This window comes from Mycteria americana, chromosome 2 (genome assembly GCF_035582795.1).
Source record: "Mycteria americana isolate JAX WOST 10 ecotype Jacksonville Zoo and Gardens chromosome 2, USCA_MyAme_1.0, whole genome shotgun sequence".
NCBI lineage: Eukaryota > Metazoa > Chordata > Aves > Ciconiiformes > Ciconiidae > Mycteria > Mycteria americana.
Window position 1 is genome coordinate 33793867 of NC_134366.1, and position 21997 is coordinate 33815863.

Below are 21997 nucleotides of genomic sequence, written 5' to 3' on the forward strand. Positions count from 1 at the left end.
AATGTTTTTATACTGTAGCACCTAAAGATAATGAGATTTGGAGCTTTTTGTTTTTGTTATACAAACCACAGTAACTGTTGATCCCTCCTCCAAAGACAGAGTAGAGAAGTATAATTAGAGGTAGCACCAGGCTCTCAACGTCTGTCTTCCATGGGCTCCGTGATTCATCGACTTGAATTTGTACAAGTATAGCTTGCTTGACTACGACCTTAAAAATATGTCCTGGTAATTTAAGACTTCAATATGAATACACTTTAAAAATGTGTACAAATAATCTATTAATACTGGAATAGCTTTTAATGCTGTGTGTGCCTTTATGACTCAGCAGTTTTCCTCCTGTGTGTGCTTGTTGATAGGACAAATGCCCTAGCTTTTCCTGTTTGACTTTATCTGTATTCTGATAAGGAAATAAGACTTGCTTGTATGATTGAGCTCTGTAGATGTTTACAGTTCTAGCCAGTTATAACACCGTTTATTTTTCCTGAGTAAACAAAAACTTTAGCTCTGTTAAAACAGTTTCTGCTCCATACATGCTTTGATAGAGCACTAGCTAGTTAAAGAATGATTGCTTTGTGAATAATTTTGGAAATCTAGCTAGGTAACTAGAACCTAATTCTAGGTACTAGAGGTGGGTTGTTGTAATGGATTAATTTATAATTTCTTTTTAAGAGAATCTGAAAAAGGTAAAAGAAATAACCAATTTGAAAAGTGCTCTTCGGAGTTTCAGATGATGTATTGATAAGTGGTTCCTGGGAAAAGCCTCCTGGGAGTTCCTGCACCTCAGTGCAGTGATGGACTGTCCAAGCTGAAGGCATTATGTTAATGATAAAACTTACCACAGTTATTCTAGAAACTGAAATGAAGTAAACTGTAAGAACTAGAATACAGTTACCTGAAACTGCCTTAAGAAAATGTAGGTTTGCTATTTGCCAGCTGTGAACATTAAAGGGGACATACAAATAGGAATTAGTTGCCCTCAGTGATGCATGCTAAACTCTGTTTTTAATTGAACAAAGAGATGCTCATTTTTTTCCACTGAATAATTGCCTCTTGAAATTCAACCCATGTGCCTTTTGAATTGCTCAGTACTGCACACTTTATGCGTGGCATCATATAACATCTAATAAGCTGAAAGACATACATATTTGGCCCCTCAAGACAAATTCTGATTGCATAAAGTAGGAATTTACTGGAGCAAGTCCATGGCCTGGCTGGTCAAATATTCTGACTCCCCCATCAAACTCCATTGTCACGTCTTCAGCGTGACAATTCCTACAATTCCTGTGGGCCAGGACGAGACACTAGCTTTCTGTACTGAAGTATTCAGTTTCAGTGAATTCATTTTTGCCTCCTGGTGTCTACATCAGAGTTACAAACTGAAGGATGACGTCTTTCCTTTATTGATTTTTTTTTTTTTGATGTGCCACATAGATATTTTGCATACTGGGAGGAAAAGATAAGGGTAGCCCCCAGTCTCCTCCTTGCCATTTGTTGTTTGGTGTACTTTTGTCAGACAATGAGATGTGCCTAGAACAAACAATTCCAGTCTTTCCTTCTTGTCCTCACAACTGCTCTTAATTTTGCCTTGATACCATCATGCTCTGTATGGTGCTATATGTAGTATCTTACCAGAGACCAAGCTGTTGATTTGATCACATTAAAGGATGTTGAAAGGATGTTAAAGGATGTTGATCTGGTGTCATACAGCACACTGATATTGAAGGCTTTTGTTAATATGCTTTCTTGACCTATTTAATGGGAAACTTTGTAGACAGGTAGAGACTAATAGATATAATTTTGTGTTTTGTAGCTGATCCTTCAGAAGGATAGCAATGCAAATATTAATTCCTGGTTGTTATGCTAATCAGGTGGCATAAATGCTAACGAGTTATACCTAGTGATGTGGAAGGAAAAAAAGTTGCCCCTCTTCGTGCACCCCATCAGCATTTGAAGGTAGAACGCAAGGCTTATGCTCTCCTGCAGGAAGGGTTTGAGCCCTGGGGCTGTAACAGTTTTTAGGACTGTATCAGCTTGTGTGTTTCTGAAGCGTCCCCCTTTCCTCTGCTTGTCTCAAGCTGTATTAGCTGACTGCGGGCCCTCTGCTGGAATGCTTCCAATTACATACCTTCAGTGTCAGGAGTGTCAGCTGCCCTGAATCCCTCAGCGTTTCTTGTAACATGGATGTGCTACTCTGAAATGGCTGCTGCCTTAGTTAAGTGAAGAAGTTCTTCCCCAGCTTTTACGCTGTGAGAATACTGGTCTTATTAATCTGTCGACTATGGGCAAATCATGCCTGACAAACCTGACTGACTTTTATGAAGGATGCCTGGTTTTGTGGACAATGGGAGCGCAGTGGATGTTGTTTCCCTTGACTTTAACAAGGTCTTCAATGTTGACTCTCATTGGTTTTGTATCACCAAGCTGGTGAGTTAGGGTCTCTCCAGAGCATCCCTCCAGTTCTGTCCCAAGTGATCCATTCCTCTTTCCCTCTGTGTAGTACAATTGAGGTCCAACTGTGTCGACATCAGCGGCAACCTGTGAAGTGCAGAGGGTGACTAGAGGTTTCTGTAAAGGACAAGGAAGGACTCATCTTTCAGACTGAGGACATGCATGTGACTTTAACAGGATACGTCCGTGGGCCTTGACAGTGAAATAAGCTGGGAATAAGTCCCATATCCCAAGTAGAGAAAAGACAGTCTTGGGCTGGAAAGGAAGCAACCCTCCAAAAGCCCATTTGACTCCCTTGCCATGCTTCAATCATTGCAGAATGTCTTCTGTTAAATTGCTGAAAAGTTTCAAGTTGGCATAAAAAGACTTAATCTCTTTTGGTGGAATGTATATTTTTTCCGCGATTTAAATAAGAGAGATTTCTGTTAGAAAGTGCTTATTCATTAAATACCCTTATATAGCAAGGGTTGGACTGGAATGGTCTTGTAAAGAAACCTTCCAAACCCACCTCCATACCCTTTAATAGTGGCAAAACTCAACATCGCATTTTACTAGTAGAATAATTAAACTGTCCTGTTTAATACATGGAATGTAATTGACTGTTTCCTTTTTTCAGTTAAAATCATAGATAAATTCTTGAAGCAAAAATTCTATGAAGTTGCTGTTGAACCATCAGTTGGGTGAAGGCAAAGTTAAGGCATTGTTTCAGTAGGAAAAAAAAATATGGATTTGAGTTAATCATTGAGTACCAGGTTCAAGCTTGAGTGACATGAGTTCCTCACTGAAACTGATAGGTAAGAAAACTGTGAACTGTAAAGGGAATTTAAAAATCACTTTAGATTCCTAGGCTGTATAATAAAAAAATGACTATTGATGGATAAAACTGAGAGAACAGTTTTTTCAATAAGATTTTTTTTTTTTCCCCACTGAAGAGTTTAACCATTTGTTTCAGAATTAGTGATTTAATTAAAAAAAAATGCATGGTATTAACTATCATTTTCTACTTGGTATTAACCTGTCTTTTGTACAAATCAAAAGCATAACAAATGGATGATGATTTTTAAACAATATGTAATGTCTTATTAGCTTTATGCATATAAACTTTCTGTATTGTTCTAACATATGGAAAAATTAAATTATAGGAAAAGAAAACTCTGTTTTAGGAACCAAAGGTTCAAAAACCCAAAGATATGGTAGGTAGGTACCTCTGTGCATCTAGGCTAAACTTCCCATAGATCTCATTCCACAAGGAAGTAAATCACTTCACTTTCTTTTTTGACTTTTCATCCCTCACCTCAAAAAATTTAGCAAGCTTTTTTCTCCCCTTTTTGTGACTAAAGCAGTATCATATTAATAGTCTGATGGTGAGTTACAATTTACAAGCATGCACCTCTCGCTGACTTTTTTCTGTAGAAGCAAGGAAGATGTACCCAGACAAGCAATTGAATGGGAAATACCTCAGAAGAAATTAGTGTGTGCCAGGATATGGTTTTGGTGATTCAGCAGGTGACTGTCGTCTCTGTGATAGTTATGGAACAAGAGTTCATTGCCTCCAAGTCTTGAAACCACAAGCAGTATACGGTTTCTTATGTGGTTGTTAAGCTTCAAAGCCCAAGTGAGAGTTGACAAATTTGAACAACTGCATGTTTCCTGAGATTTACTTTTCTGTTTTAAAGTAAATTATAAAAGCAAAAGTCAAGTTATATTCCCGATGTGTGTTTAAAAAAAAAAAAAAAAATCCTGAGCTAAAATTCTAGCATCGGGTGACTAGGTACAACTAGCTAGCTGTAAAAGCACTGCACACTAATTGCTGTTCTGCTGCATTATAGCTATGTCATGTACAGTCATTCCTCAGGGTTGGTTTTTTTTCAACTCCAGGCTCTCCTTTAAGTTGAGGAGAACTACCACTACCACTGATGTATTAGAAGCTCAGAAATTCCCAGACAGCATATTGACACCGTTGACCCTCTCAGACAAAGACATAATAGCTTATTCCTGATCCTACACTTCATGGTCCTGTAACATTCTGTCTACTTACTGTCTCAAAAATGGCTTCTTTCCTTTCAACTTCCATATAAATCTTGTTCTGTCTCCCTTTTACATTCTCCCAATCTGGGAGCCTGATGGGGGTATTCTGAGCAAGAAGCACACACATGCTTGTAGGCTTGAAGGGAATAAGCTTTTATTGCATAGTGGTTGCGACAGCTTCTGACTCTTTTTTTCTTTTTTTTTTTTTTTTTTTCTTTCTTTCTTTCTCTTTTTTTCCTCCTCCACCCCAGCTCGGGAGCAGTGGCTCCTAATGCCTACCACACACATAAAATAACTTTGAAGTTTGGACAGCACAGTTCAGGAACATCTGCTTTAGGTAGTGCAAGTGTTTGTGTGAACAAAGACTTGAGTCTTCCAAATGCAATGACTGAACTCTCATTTTTGGAGGTAGGCACATGTTGACTTAGTGTGGTGTTTCTGGAGTGATTAATTAGCATGCTGTGAACTAAGTTCAGCATCATGCAGTTAGTCACTTAAGGAAAAAAATACACAACTTGGTTGTTGGTTTTTCCTTCTACTTAAGAAAACATAGCGGTGTGTTAAGTACCACTTTGTGGCAACTGGAGATATGTCCCCCATTTAAGGGAGACTACTGAATAAACACTTAACATTCCACACTTAATAATGCTGTTACTCTTTCTTTAAAAAGCAACATTAAAAAGGGTAAGAACATAAAAAAAAAAAAAGTTCAGCTGTCTTGCGTAGCAGAGCTTGAGTTGGTTTTAGTCCATGTTGTGAGGAATTCAGTGGTGTATAATGTTTTTTCAGATCTTTAACAGGAGAATTTTTTTTTTTTATTTTCACCTTTTAATGGTCTTAAGAGAAACACTGATCTGCTTCAACAAACAGTTCAGGGCTTGCTGAGCTGCATTTTGGGAATGGGTCAAAATAAAGTATCCTATGAAAGCTGAGGAAAATCTCATACACAATGTGCTTGAACTTGAAGTTCTTGGGTTATGTGAACGTTTTAAAACAGGTTTTTATACCTTCATGGTCTATACGTTAGGCAAATCTAGTAACATCTAATGTCTTCGTTCTGTAAAGTGCTTTTAAAACCAGTATGCGTGTTTCTTCAATGTCATAGCTTCAGCCATGTTTAAGAATGCCATAGCTACTGTTAATGCTTTTAAAAGAAACACTTGACTCTATGTGGATGTGATATTGTAGGGACAAGAATTCAATTCCCCTGCAACTTGCATTTTGCTCTAAGCGCGCAGCAGGCATTTTTATATAAGCCAGTAGGGTTGATTAACGTTGTCTGCCGTGTAACTAACTTGATAATCTGTCCCTCTTATGATGTCTCACATGGAGGACTAGAATATTATGCAAGGTATTGAAAATGGAATTAACTCTACAGATAGGGGAAAAAACCCCCAATTCATTACTTTTGGTTGTAATTTTTCTGTAGTTGCTAATAGAACTTTACTGTTTGGTAGCGGTAAATTTTATAGATGGTAGCAGCTGTGACTTCAGGAGTGGGATTTAGCCAACAATTTGTAGATTTGTCAGGGTGGGAGGAGAAAACAGACAGTAAGAGCTCAGGCATTAAACTGCTGATGCTTATGCTAGTTGTCCGTTTTAGTGGGCCTAGCACTAGAATGTTGGGTTGGTTTTTTTTGTCAGACTTGTGACATTTCTGGTACCTCAAAAGTCAAGAGATCTCTGTCAAGAAATTTTTGAGGATAAACTGCTATGTTATGAGATTTGTATATTTGAGCTGAATTAGGAAAAGTTTAGCAGAACACTGTCAACAGGCTTTCCAATTGCATTTAGTCTAATTTGTATATTTTGAAAACATTTTAAAACCAGGACTTGAATTCTGAAGTGAGTTAAATATTTAAGAGCAAAATAGACATTTACTTCTCTCAGACCATATCAAAAGAAAATGTTACTAGGCAGTTTCAGTTCATAATAAATTATGGTGTTTCTGTTGCTGTTTTAACATTTTTGCATTAGTGATACAGAAAGAAACACCGAGAAAATGTTTAAAAAAGGTGGCTAATTGCCTGGACTTCTGAGTACTATGTTGTGCAAGGTGGTTTCCTTCTCAGACACAACTTCTGCTTGCTTAATTGAAAGTGCTTGCAGTAGTGGGAACAGGCTTTAAAAAAAAAAAAAACAACACACAGCCAAACCAAAACAACCCATCCCCCATCTTGTTTTGCTGTGCAGGCCAAGTAAAAGTTAACTTTTGTAAACAATAAATGGCCTTGATTGTAAAGGAAAAAATATTTGTGAGAGCGGGCCTGCGTGTGTGAGCAGATCACCCTGCACCAAATGGATCTGAGCTGCCTGATCATAAAATGTGATTTAGGGTATGTTCAGAATCAAAAGTTGCGGCAACATTTCAAGAAGTGATGAATGCATGAAATGGATCAGTTGTTGTATTTTTTGACCTCTTCAGCAAATGTTTTTCCAGTAAAATATAGACTGAAAAAAAAAAATTGGAGCCAAGACTGGATAAAAGCAGAAGACACTTCTACAAAATCATTAGGGTGCTTGGTCAGAGAGTTAAATAAGACACTCACCTGGTAAAAAAGAGAAAGCTATAAAATCAGTATACACAAATGAGAAGTTTAAAAGCATAGTTAGACTAAGGAAGAACATTTTACGTTGAGCAATAAGGAAGCCTGGAAAAAAGATGGAATGGTGGAGTATTGTAATAACTATTATAAGCCATATAGGAAAAAATAATTCAAGCAAAGAGTTGGATTACTAAAAAGTGTAGGGAGCCTTACACTGCCTCTTCTAACTTAAGAGAAGAAAGTATTAGAGATACTAATGACAGAAGAGGAAGTGCCTGAGCAGGCAAACTGTTAAAAATAACATGACATCAGGCTCTATCTGTTATGTGTGCAAGAACACTGGAAGAATCTTATAAGCTTTTTTCTTGCAGGATTTCAATCTATCTGAATTAGACCAAACAGAAGAATGCAACAAAAAACTTGCACAAAATGGGGAAACCTGGCTGTGTTTGAGAAGAACCTTAGCAAGTGTTTCTATTCCACACATCCCAACTTCAAATTACTGTGCTGTCGTTTTATGTCACCTGCAACATCCATTCCAGTCTGTCTAGTGCAAAGGAGATGTGTTTCTGGTGCTACCAGTTCCATATGTTTCCATTCATCAGTTCAAGTAGCAGTGCTGAGGAGCAGCTCATGTTGTGAAATGCATCTCGTGTCTGGAACAGTATGGCTCAAATGAGTCACGACATCTATATACAAAGAGATGTTTTTGGGAGGGCTATTACGTTTTATAGATAGTGTCTCACTCCATTAAAAGACAGAATGAAAACTATCTGAAGTGCAAGAAGGGGGACAGATTGTCTGATGTCTTTTTGTGCCTTCCTCTAACTGAGGTTTCATACCTGACTGTTAGTGACTAACCTGGTGATAAACAGCTAAGACTCTCCCTCATTTTTAGCCCTTCACCTTATTTTCTCAGTTTAAGTTCCTAAGTGTCCTAGGAAGTGTTCCTAGGAAGGAATATAGCCATGTTCATTTTTGCCTCTTCTCTCCCAGGAAGCCCATACATAAATTTCTTTATAATCTCTTGGAGAGGACTTGTCCGATTAAGGTACATAAATGGAAATGAACAGGGAGAGAAGGAGGTATCAGGTGGAAGGGGGCAGATTCAAATGATACACTATTAGGTGGTTATAACTGTTCAGAAAACACTTCTGCTTTAAACCTGTCTCAGAGAAGATGGCCTTTGCAGAATCTCGGTGCTGTTCAGAGTCATGTGCTGCTTGAAGCTCTATGGGTTCTTATCTATGTGAAATCATATGGGATAAGATCTGTCTCCCTTCTGATTTGGTAATGGCCCCCAAGCCTACAGTTGCTCTCTTTCATAAAGTGGGTCACATTCCTTTCAGGATGAAAATAAAACATGGGAATTTACACTGTATATAAATATTTTCATACTTGAGGTATCTTTCAAGTATTCTGAAGATTCTTCAGCTGCATTAGCCAACCCCATACCCACAACCATATTAAAGTAAATGTCAAATTAGAGCCATATTAAATTAAATGAAAGGGACGAGAGACTTTTGGAGGAACTGCCTTAATTTATCTCTTTTTTTTTTTTTTTTTTTTTCTTTAGCAAGCTACAGCAGTGAGACCACAGCTATATTTCGGACACATTCAGATTTTCTAAGTCAGGGTTTCACGATGGCACTGTCTGCGCAGCTACGTGATTCTTACAGGCATCCTTCTAGGGCTCTGTGATCTTTCCCTGGAGGCAATTCCTGTCTTTATATAGGTGTTTACTGACTTTATATGTCATGACCAGATTCTCTCCTTTCTGTTCACCTTCTCTGATGGAAGAACCCAGTAGGTGCTATTAGGACCCTTCTTAGCATCAAGAATTTGATCTCCAAGTTTGAGGGACTTTTAAAATGCAAATCATACCATTAAATGCTCATAGGCATACTTCAGGCCTATAGATATGTGGAAGGTTCTCTGGGAAGAAACACAGTCAAGATTATTGCTTTCAATGTTACCACCACAATATGACACAGGAGGATTTCATCGCCCTTAATTAGAAACTTAATGCTTAACAGAGGGTGTAGCTCATTTGGCAGCATCTGTCAAATGTCTAGGGAATCAGTTCTGTATTTTAATAGCTTTATATTTTTGTTTGTGACTTCATTGTTACAATCAGTAGGAACCAAAGCACTAAAACATTTCACTAAATGCTACTTTTTGTCAAAAATCAACCTAGGAAATAAAAAAAATCCTTATTATAGGATATTTACTATATTTAGATATATATTAAGGCCACAAACTGAACTCTTCCTCTCAAGATGTTGATAATAGCCTTAACTGATTTACACTTAAATGATACTTGTGTAATTTGTGGTAACTCAAAAATTAATCTCAACCTGGTAAACTGTTAGCTGATGCAGTAAGTTCAAATATAACATTGCTACAGTATCATCTTTTCCACATACTTCTCTGAAAATAAATGTTACTGTCTCCTTTCTGAATGTGATAATGGACTGTGTGTTTCTCAAATTGAATTTAAAGATTAATTGTCACCCCACTTAAAGGCTCTGTATAAGGAAGTTACATGCATAAGATAAATGGAGCTAAGAGATGCGCAATAATAAATAATTTTATAAAAGCTGATTATTTTTGTATTTTTATGCCATGCAACAATGAAAGTTGTAATCAGCTGTGATACTCAAATTTGATTTTTAGTTTTATGAGCTGGATGAATTGTTTATGGCAGAAGCTTTTGCTGTTTTGCTTGCAGAATAAGTTGCTTCCAGGGAACAGGTTGGATGTTAAGTATTTTGTCACTTCGATTTATTCTGAAAGCTGGCAGCTATATATTTATGTATGCTTAGTCAGTGTAATACTGCTAAATGTTTGGAATGAAATAGTAAATTTTTTGGCACTAGGATCTAAGGATGGAAATGCCATTTGGTACATAAAAGCAGAAGGTTGTAAATTACTACAGTACTAACTAGACTAAACACCCATAGTTCCTTTCTTAAGAAATACATTCCTGAACTCCATCTAGTTTATTTATAATTTGCCCTTAAATTATGCCAGTTATGTTTGAGGAGGGAGGCAAGTATTGGTAGTTTTCACAACCTTCCATGCATGAAAAGCAGGAAAACAAATCTGATACTATAGACACTGCTTTTTTAATAACTTCTTTTGTTGCTAAAGCTAGAAGTAGACTAGGAAAGTTCATAGCAATATGATAACTTTTTGTCTGCTCTAGAAAGCCAGGCTGTCCTGAAGAAGGATGGCCTGGCAATTTTGTGTCTGTCTTTTATGAGACTGAACAAGACCAGTTCAATCTCAGAGGTTCTGGATATGCTTTGTGCAAAACAGACCATGTCTATCCCACATGCTATTTAGCTTTGTACAGGTCGGTACCTTCCTCTGCTCACACATCAGTATAGTCATCAACAGTAATATGGCTTTTTAATTCCCCTTTCCACTTGAACTTCTGTGTTTAAACATGCATACCCGAGAGACCAGTCAGAAGTTATGTTTTTAGCATGGCGAATTATTTTTTTTTTCTGACTGAGTAGTTGGTACACACATGTACCACAAAATTGGAGGCAGTACAGGCTCATTTCACTTTTCCTAAATTGGTAAAATGACATAATTCACTAACTTTTCCAGCAGCCTTGCACAGCCTGGCTGTTTTAATTGTGTGTGTTTGGCTCAGAGAGAGTTAAGAGCTGTTTATGGCATATTAACATTTGTAGGGAAAAGATAGTAGTGGTCATCTTCTGCTCTCTCTGATGATAAATATAATGTTGGATTCAGTGACATCTAATATTTGGCCATCACATTTGCGATATTTAATGTATGCAAAGGGGACTTACCAAAGTGGGAGGTTGCAGGTGATGTTACTAAACATGTTCTGTTAAACTTTATTTGGGCTTCTGGCTCATGTTAGCAGTTGAGCTCTGCAGCAATGGCTGAAGCTGGGTGGCTGTGAACTTTGAGTTGCAGTGCTACTACTCACCGTATTAAGGAAATGCTGTTGTTTTTGTTGTACATGAGCACCATATGCTGTGAACTATCATAGCTTAAAGGCAAATATGCCCCCTGCTAAAGCTACCCAAGTTGTAGAGCTAGTAATGCCCGCTTTCAGGTGGGAAAGCAAGCTGGGGGTAGTGTTTGATTGCTGTCTTACCTTCACAAATAAAACCCTTCCGTTCTTTGAACTGTTGCCTTTGTTTCCATCTTATTACTTGTGTTTTGCTGTAAGAATGAGGATTCATTCAACTTTATACTCATTCGGAATGCAGATCTCTGAAACGGAACTGCAGAATTAATAAACTATATCCAAAATTTGTTTGCATGTAAGTGCTATCAAACTCTTCTAAGAAGTTTTCATCTCTGTTGGAGAAATAGAAACATTCTTCTGTTTCCTTTTATAAACTTATGTGATGTATTAAATGTAAAGGTAAAATTAATTTCTTAAATTATGATTGGCAGTTTTGTTTCAGAAATGGTGATGTGCAAGGCAGTGAGGGAGATGCGTATAGCTTTTGCCAAAAATTCTCATGTTGCTGTTCCATCTTTTTTACTGTAAGGTCAGGGCGATAGTACGAAGCTGTGCCCAGAATCAATCTGTACTCACTTCTACAAAACACTTCATAGCAGCAGTATATTTGGAAAAAAAAAAAAATTTACTGTCAGAGTATGATGTAGTTTACAACCAGTAATAAAAAGAGTCTTGATGAGTTCAGAATCCTCCTGCACAAAGGCCTGGGATGCAGGAAGGAAGTGGGGTTCCTAGCAGTAACAGTCACCGTCTGAATCCTAGGGAGGGCTCTGTGTCATCTTGTAATCTGTCCTCTATGTGTTTCCCTCACACATTAAAACTAATAATAGTTTCTCATTCTGTTTTATCAAAGCTAATCTTTAATTAGGTGGATTAATTTTAGAACTAAAGCAAATGTCTTAAATTATAAATATGGGAGTAAAACTTAGTTTCTATTAAAAGATGAAACAGAGATGGTGAATAGTTGCAACTGCACTGGACTGTTTTATACAAAAATATATCTTGTCATTAATGACAGCTGTCAAAGGAATATATTTATAAATGTTGTTAATAATTCAAAAGGCCTAGTAAAGCGGATGGAGTCAATTGAGTGAAATTGTCAAGAGAGTATTTAAAAGTGTTTTTGCACAACTTTCATTTTAAACTGTTAAGCTGAATGCCTATATTTCTGGAATTACGTGGTTTTTTTTCTGGTGAACATAGTGAACAGACATAGTTAATATAACTCTCTTTACCAAAGAATCAATTGTGCAAAGATAACTTGACGCACATTTTGGGGAGGAACTGCTCAACTACCAGAAGTGCTTTTGCTTTTCTTCCTGGCTAAATCCCAAATATTCTAAGCATATGGAACAATTTAGCAGAAAATACATAATTATCAAACAGATCTGTCTTTGCCACCTTGAACATTATTTCTTGTGGCAGGGTAAGTAAAACCTCATGTTTAGATTTGATTTCATTTGATCTTCCGCTGTATTGGCAGAAGATTACAAAAAAAAAAAGACAGATGGCACCATTAAAATATGAGTTGATTTGTGCTTACTCTAATATGAATCTGAATATACTTGATAAAGGCAAGGCACAAACTTCTAACCAAAATTTTGAAGCAAAGAAACCAAAGTACATTTATCTTGGTAAGAACCTGAACAATTTATGTAACTGTAAAAACAAGTTTAATATCATGCAGGTGTTCACAAGCAAATGTATGTACATTATTACATTCATTATAAATAAAGCTGTCATCAGATTTTGGCTCTAAGCTTGTTTGTGTTTTTCATTTCTATGTGGAGGCCAAAATCAGTGAATGCTAATTCTCCATTGCAGTGTCCACTCTGTGGGCAGATATCCTTACCAATGTTGTAGCCTTATCTACAAAAAACACTTTTTACATCATAAGAAATGTGCTGTCAAGATTAATTCAGTATGGTCCCTGTTAAATGCCTTCTGATTTCTCTTAGTTAACTTACTTGATCTGAAGTCCTTTCAAAACTGAGTTTTCTGGACTGGGCTATGCATTTCCCATGAAGCATCCATCCCATAAAAGAGCGGAATGGCCCTTTCAGCAGGGACTGGATCAGGGACTGATCTTGTCCTTTGTGGTCAGTGCCCCAGCTGGGAACCTGCCTTCTGATTTTAACTTTCAGGCTTGGGAAACTTTTTTATTCTTTTCTGTATGATAGAAAATTTTCAACAGGAAGAGTAGGTATTACCTGTACCCCCAGCTTTAAGACTTACTTTTGTTGCAGTGGAAGAAAGGAGTGGGAACCACCTGTAGCAGAGGAGGGAATGAAACCTGGGTTTAGGGTATCCTGATACTGTAAAAAAGGGCTATGTAATTTTCTCCAGATATATAAAAGAATCAGTGGCTACCAGCTGTCAGAAGAACCTGGATTTATGCCATACGGGGGAGAGTCAGGAGAACACCTAGTTTCTGGACCATACTTGGGGTCAGGGTGAAGTGCGTACCAAGCCATTCTTTCCCATCCAGAGGGAGGTATAGCAGCTGTACATGGTGGGGCTTATGGTGAAACTTAGGAAAGTGAAGTACATATGGTATTTAGATTGTGAAGTTTCTAAATAGTACATTGAGTATAGAACCCCAAATTTCATGTATCAGGTCCTTTATATGGAACTGGCCTTCTGGAGTTGAGTTGTACAGTACTCTGGCCTATAGCCACATCAATCTCTATTACAATTGTCCATGTTAAAACAGTATTTCCTATTATGCAACTGTTTTCAGAAGTCTGGGAGCCAGACAATAACTGTTCAAACCACTTACTAAAATGTTAGGAGTGTTTTTCACTTCAGTAGCTACAGTTAATAAATACCGATGAAAAGTATTTTTATAAACTTGTAGTTGGTCTTGTTTCAGCTATTCTGGTGGGGCTTAAATATAGTGATGGGGAAGACTGTTCATTAAGTTGGACTAGTTGTCTTTTGTTTCTTCCTTCTGAAGATTTTGCTGGAGTCTCCTGAAGCAGTCTTGGAGATAGTATTGGATGGTCCGTTCCCATAACACAATCCATTTATCAAATTCGGTTTAAAACAACTGAGATTCTCTAGAAGATCTGAGAGAGATGTCATTGAGTTTGTAAAATCAAGTTAGGGTCTTACGAATACAATTGGAATAGGTGCAAAGAAGGCCTAGAGAGTGTATATTATAGGAGATGACTCTGAGTTTGTCATGTTTAGTGTGGCAAAATGAAGGCTAGGGGTTATGATTGCTGTCTATGAATATACCAGGTAGGGTAACACTGAGAAGGGAGAAGAGCTGTTGAAGTTAAGGGGCGGTGTTGTCACAGGAGGGCATAGGAGTAAGCTGGACATGATAAAACGTGCACTGGAGACTTGAAGGTTTCTAGTAGCAAAATAAGCCTTACTAGAATTTCAGAAAAAAAGAAGAGGGAGTAAGTATTCTTAAGATTTAGCTCGATATTTACTGTGGTGATGTGGTCTTAATTTCTCAAGTCTTAAATTCTTACAGCAGTTACTGATTGAAAATATTGCTTTGTCTCCTTTAAGACATTGCACCTTCCAGCTCAGCTTTCTAATGGCATTTCAGCTGCAGTGAAGGTTGAATATGCTTCAAAAGCATTTCGAGGGGAAATGGTAATTACTTGCGTACAGCCTTTCAAATGTCAAGGTTTCTTTAGAAATAAGAATATATGGAATTCCCAAACAAGAAAGGAATGTGTGTGAAACTAAGTGTCAGTGAAATGGAACGTTCTTTCTGTGCGTCTAGCAAAGTCTCATATTTTCTGTAGAACTGTGGAACAAAGTTATGTGGAAACAGATGGAAATCCCTTTTAAAATTGTGGTGTAGAATTGTCAACTCCAGAGATACAAGATACTGCAACAACACATCACAGGTACCTTACCAGCTCCGTGACCAGGTAGTGTCACAACTCTACAAAGGTCCCTTGTGCTGTCAGATTCTCACAATAAGTTGTATGTCTAAATAGTTTGAAAACAAACAAACAAAACCCCACCACAATACAAACAGAAAACAAACAAAAAACCCCCAAACCCTCAAAACCCCTCAACCCCTCCCCTCCTCAACCAAAAACACTCTGCAAGTCTACACAAGTCACGTAGTTCTTCTAAAGAGTGAAACTACAACAAGAAACTGAAATCTTGTATTAGAAGTCCGAGATACTATCGCTCATCTTTTGGTTTTGTGTGGTTGCCCTCCAGAAGAGTCTTCTCAGGGCAGGAGCTTCCTTTATGTGTATCAGTGGGTCAATTAAGTGGTGATGCTTAATGAATACTGTTTGAGTATCTATCTTGATTTCTGAGGCAGCTTATTAATAGTAGAGTGGAAGTATTGAAAATATTGAGACAATTTTATGTAGTTTTTTGTTTACTGAAAAGCTTGTGCTATGAAAGGGATGTATCATTTCTGTGTTGAGAATTATTGGGAATAGAGCCTTAACTGGACTGAGTATTTAAATTATAAGTAAAACTCTACATTAAATTTTGAATCTTAAAAACATAAAGTATGTTAAAATATTTTTGAAGGCAAAAAAAAAAAAATGTTCTGTCTATGAGAACTGGTAGATGTGCCTGGTAATACACTAATCAAACTAGCCTTTTGCTTTATCTTTACTGTGGCTGTCTTCATACACTTCCCACTCAGTTGAGTAGTTACTTTTCTGAAAGACTAGTAAATGAGTTGTCCAGTAGCAAGTGTGTGTTAATACTCAGTGTAATGTATGTAAGGTCTATTTTAATATTTAGTAAAAAATCCCCTAATGTTAGAATTAATGGAATAAGCTTTGCCAAACTTACACCCATGGTTAGTCTGTGGTTTTATCAGACCACTTCTGTCTGAAAATGGAGTTATTCGCAGGTTCACTTGAGGATGGACTAAAACAGGCCCTCTGTGAAATGCATCCTGTGGGGGAGAGCAGATGACAGGCGGCAGAGGTTCCTGTTTCCCTCAAGTCCTCTTTTTCCAGAGTTTAGCCTGTTTGCTCCAGTTCCCCGTCTTCGGAGCCTTCCTTGCCTTTCGCCTTCCCGCCTCCTTAGGGTTGTAATGAATCAAATACAGTTTTCCTTTCCATCACAGTCTAACCCTTAGCAACATAAGTTATATAACGCTTGCGGCTGCTAATTCTGCTTGCTGATGCTTGATCAAAAATACGGGGCTCTGTCCTGTGTGACCTCCTAAGCACAGTCTTCAGTAAAAGTGCCTGGGATGAAATCCAGTCCAACCTTTTTTTCCCCTTTTTCTGCTCTCTAGAAAGTCATTGAAATATTTACCTTGTTCGTTATATTTAGACTATAACAATTCATAGGTCTTTAAGTCATAAACTTTACAGTTCAGTATGACAAACTAAAGTTGTCAGGAAAGATGATATTGAAATATTGTGCAATTGTAAGCTTTAAAGTATGTATTATCTAATATGATTTTCATATGAGGCACTAAAATCTCTCCCAATTAGAGAATCTGAACTTCTAAATCTTTACTGCATTTATCCTTGCAGTGCTGTTGGAGTTAGAAGTGCTCCTATTCCGGTTTCATAGTTAAGGAAATGAAGCGTATGGTGCCTGTATGATTTCTACCACATAGCACAGGAAGAGGGTGTCAGAACCACAAAACCATCCATTCCTCTCAACTTTTAGGGGTATTTTGGATAACTTACTATTTTCGATAACAGCTGTTGGTTTTGGAGACCGTTGCAGTTGAACCATCAATTTTTTAGGATATTTAACTATGAAGGTTGTGATGTTTCTCCAAAGTAACAGTGGAAACCCAGTGTCTTGTCCAAATTCTGGCTTAGGAATTTGCTATACATTTAGCCCATCACAAATAAACTCATTAGGTAAGATCTAATTCCTGTCCTGGTTACCTGCCGTTACCTATTCAGCTTTCCGAAGGAGAGAGGGGTTAAGGTTCATTTCTGGTAAGAGGCTTTCTGCTGGTATAAAAAGAATACCAAGAGAGCTGGAGCTCTTTAGTAGAGGCTTTCCCATATCTCAGGTGCTGGAAAGAGAAAGAAGGGGTTTATGGTTTTCTTCTTCCTCCTGTTTAGTATTTACCCATGTAGTTACGCACTTAGCAGAACAATGGATTGTCAATACAACAAACTATTAAAATATATCTCCTAGTTTTATTATAAATGAGTTTTATGATTGAAATTGCAGTTCAGTAAATGCATAACTTTACATGCAGTAAAACGGCAGGTAAATTAAGGAGTTGTTGGTTCACCTTTGTGTAACTTTAAGACACTCTTAAAAGTTGCTGATGTGCATTTGTATGAAATTTTTTACAGATATACCATTTAATAAAATTATTTGAATGACAAAACCAACAAATTTAAATAAAAATCTTCTTCTGTAGAAGATGCATATTCAAATACATACTGTGTTGAAGTATAACATATCAAAACCAGACTGAAGAGAGGGAAATTAAAATATTATGTTACAGTGTTCCAGGATAAAGTGGTTTATCAACAAAAGGTGTACAGAAGGGTTTTGACACCTCTTGAAAGTTTTTTTTCTGTTTTTGTTGGTGGTGTTGGTAAATTTTACCAAGCAGCAATATTAGATATTTTTTTTTTTAATATTTTTTTGCAGTAGAACAGTAAACTTATTCACTGTCTCATAAATAATCTTGTGATCCAGAAATGTAATTTCTGGGAAATTCACGTCTCCCTTTGAGTCTTGGCCAGTGAAATTTGATTGAAGTTTAGATAGAAAAAAAGGTGATACTCCTGCCAAGTTTTTGTCCGTCTTAAGATTTATAACTCTGAACATTGGAAGCGTATCCTTGCCATAGACCTGGAAACCAAGTAGCACTGGTCTGAGCTCACAGACATGTCAATTTTGAAAGGGCAAGCAACAGACTTCCTTATGCCAAAAATAGCTTTTGTGCTAAATTATTTAAGCATAGTATTTGATCACAGATAAATGGAAAATAATATTTTGCACTTTGGACCTTTTTTTGTATAGTGGTGGAAACCCAAGGTCATTTTAAAATTAGCTGGGTTTTGTTGGGTGAATCTGAAATTGTTGAATCTGAAATATCACACATTCAAAAACCATGGTACTTAGCATTGAGAAAAATGTTGTGTACTGGTTTTACTCCTCATGTATATTTGTTATATATTGATTGCAACAAAGAGAATATTTTAGATTCCTGCAGCAGTTCAAGTAATATGTACCACTTCTGCGCTTTTCTGTTGTTGAGTGTAAAATACGTATGAAGACACGTCTGAAGTGTAAGTACAGCGGGCCCTTGGGAAGTTCTGGAGCTGTACCTTGAGTAATTTCAGTCCAATGCTGACAAAATATTTACTTGGTTTATTTTTGGTTTTTAAGTCTGTTTTCATCCATGGTCTGTGAAATGTTCAAGGACAATTCTTAATAGAACCTTAATATTGAAGTTCTTTATCTTGATTATACCAAAAGTATAAATAGTTCTCTTTAGTCTAGCAAACAAATATGGCTTTATTGTAGTAGTTGCTTTGGTGGCAACCTCTAAAGGTTCCTAATAGTTTTTATTGAAATCTTTTGTATTAAGGCACTTTTAACCCTCAGAATTATCCACTTTTAAAGATGAAAATTTCATTTTTCTATTTTCTCTCTAGCCTAAGCATTTTGGGGAAAATCCTACATTCCTTCCTCCCTTAAAGAAAATTTCTTGTATACTTGAACATCCTCACAGCTGGGTAGACTTCTCTGTCTGCCATGTCTGATTGTATAGCTGATGAGTTGCATTTTATTTGGTTTGAATTCAGGTTAAACTAGAAAGTACTGGATAACTGAAAACTGATGAGTGCACACACGCAGAACTTGCATCGTGTTCAGTGCAGGTCCATGGAACCGAGAGACTCTGGTTTGAGTCACTGGAACAAAATCTGCATTGCAAGCAAGACGCACGCCTGGAAATTCTTGATTTCTAGACATTTGTACACATCAGTAGGCAATCTATATGTGTACACCAGTAAGTTATTGACTCTCAAAAGCCCAGGAAATTCCCAGAATCTGACCACTTACTTTTTACCCTTGTTCTCGTCTCCTTTTTTAATTAGTGGAAATAATTTTTTCAGGCTTTTTTTTTTTCCCCCATCTCTCTTGTTAAAACTTGTTCTGGTAAAAGTGTTATTCCCCTTCAGTCTCTTTTTATTTCCTTCACCAGCCATAATCTACTAATATTTCTTTGAAAGTATTCATGGTGGTATGGTTTATCCTCTTGTGATAGCTGCTTCATGGCGTTTTCTTTTTCTTGAACTAAGAATAATTCCTTTGAGGCCAAATCAAGAAATAACTGTTTCCCTTGGCTCATAGGTTCTTTCAATTGCTTTTCCTAAATATGTAGACATGCTTATATTTCTCAACATTAGCTGAAAATATGCGCATGAATCAAAGCACCACGTCCTCTGAGGTCGAAGGTGGTTTGTTACTTATTTTTTAACCTTTGTATGGCTTTTGTTATGGAAATATCAAAATATAGGCAGCTCCTGCATATGTCTTACTGGTATTTTTCTGCTTTAAAAGTAAAATATAGTCTTTGAAAGCAATTCCAGTATTGTCATGATTTGGCACATTCAGTCATTCACATGCTTAAGAGGAAGAAGGTATCCTTTGTTACTAGTCATTCCCAAATGTACAGTTTCACCCTCATTTTGCTTAAGTTTACAAAATCTGGTTATTCAGCTTCCATGACTAGTTTTTTTAAATTGTTTTCTGCATATATTGCTCTGGATTGTGTCAGAATAGTGATGTATTTTTTACATTTTTATTAATGTATTTACATTTTGGTGTTTTGATACTAGTGGAAAATACATGTTGTTATACAGCTATCCACAGTTTACTGTAATTTACAAACTGTATTGTAAATTGTAATACAACTTACAAGGAAGACTGCCCTTAAATTGTTTCCTCTTCAGACATGTAAGAAATAAAAATGCTGATGCATATCACAACTTTCAGATTTAATTGTTAATAGGTGGCACAATAATTGGTGGCCAAGATACTAGAATTAGAAAATGAAAATATGGAACTCTTCAATATTAAAAACTTATCAGTATTAAAAAGAAGGATGTGTCAAAAATCTGATCATGTGGAAACTGTGAGTGCACAAGAGCAAGAGCCAGCTGACCAAATAAATGACAAAATTTTGCTAAATTGGTGGAATAATTGTAACTTTAATTGACTTATCAGAATTCTGTGAACAAAGATAAATTGTCTACCATACATTGCTTTTTTTTTTTTTTAGTACTTTGGTGTAAATACTTGCTCAGCTCTTAGTAGGATATAAATAAACAATATAAAGCTATCTTGAACATTATTCAGAATTCATAAATTAAGGGATAGGAAATGCAAAACTTAAGTATGCAAAATATGGTGAAAACTCTTTTTTTCCCCATACGTAACGTTTTACTTGTACATGCAGCCTACACAGAAGTCTATCTTACCTTTTTGTATAACATAACTAAAACTTTAGAGATACAGTTATGATAATTCTGAATTGTATTTATTTTCTTTTGTATCTCTAAGTATGGAGCAATCCTTAGCAAGTTTTATTAATGAAATGTACGGTTTATGCTATCTAGTAGAAGTGTAGCTCTTTACAAAATATGCAATCAATGCATGTTTTAGCTTTCTAAAAAAAATTCATTAATTGCATTTTTTTCCTTGCGTTAATAACTTTCGTAAACATTTTTGCCTTTACAGTCTCAGAGATAGCAGGTGCAAAATGTTTCATATAATCTTAAGTAATGGAGATAGCTAAGGTTGCATATAGATACATGGATATATGTAATATTTTCTCCCACTTAAAATGGATCTTTTGCCAGTATAAACAGTTTAGCGTATGTTAATGATTTAGGCAAGAGTTTAATATTAAACTTGGTTTTCTCAGTAGTGCCCTCCTTGTCTTGTTTTGGCTGGTGAACTTCATGTTCGAGGTTAGCATTTGTTGCTGAAGCGAGTAAGACCACCCCCCTCATGAGAACTGTTGTTTTTTAAAGTAATCTAGAACAGACTAGTTGAATTTATAATTCTACTGAAAGGGTTATGAAACAGTCTAAATTGGCTCTGACTGCAAACTTTGACCTGTTTGGCTGAATTGTGGGAACTGTGCCAAAATTTGATATAAAACAGTTCTGGGAAGCTCTTTAAGATTAAATTCCGGGACTGTATGACTGATGTGCTAACGATATACTTGTGATATTAGGCAAGTGTTACTTCAATACAGTTTTAGGCTTGAACAGATCATTCACCTAAAAGTAAAAATTATCTCCAGCCTGATGTAAGTGATTTGTTGCATCTCAGTATGATTTTAAAAGGCCCAGTTAAAATTTGGCATCTTGATACTCCTTTCTCTACACCTCTCTGTGGTGAGCTACCCCGGCTTCTCAAAAGCTTTTTTGCTATGCTTTTTCTTTGGGGAAGAAAAGGTAGGAAAGAGAAAAGGTTCTAACCGCAGAGTATCTTGGTCTGGTTTCCATGAAGCTTTTCAGCCAGCAATTGCTGAATTGGTTTGTATTCAGCACTCTTATAACACGTGGCTCGTTTAGGTGAATTTTGAGATGGAAAGTCTGTTTAATCATACATTTCTTCACTCCTTTAATAATAATAAGAGACATTTGGGGTGGGAATGCTCACGTTTCAGTTGAGAATAATCTCTCCAGCCTCCACAGCTGAGCACCAGTAAATGTGGTATATTTTCATTTATTCTAGAAAAACTTCTTTATTCACTCAAGACAGAAAAAAATACCTTTATTTATTTTTTCATGTTTATTTTGTTCTTTCTGATGCTTTGCAAAAATGCACTTTTTTCAAATTAAGTCGTTTCTAGATTTGAGGAAAACAGTATAATAAAACTTGGTTTGGCTGAGTTGAGTATTGCCAATGTCCTGATGTACACTACTAGGGATGCTCATCTCTTGTTCTATGGCCAGACAACTGAATATTCCGTAAGACAGTAGTCACGTGCAGGTTAAAGGCATTTGTG

The 21997-nt window shown here is 36.6% G+C and overlaps 1 protein-coding gene across 1 annotated transcript in view; it reads left to right on the forward strand.

The window, feature by feature from the left end:
* Positions 1–21997, forward strand: part of AHR (aryl hydrocarbon receptor) — a 66942-nt gene that overhangs the window by 15428 nt on the left and 29517 nt on the right. The gene's annotated exons all lie outside the window — the stretch shown is intronic.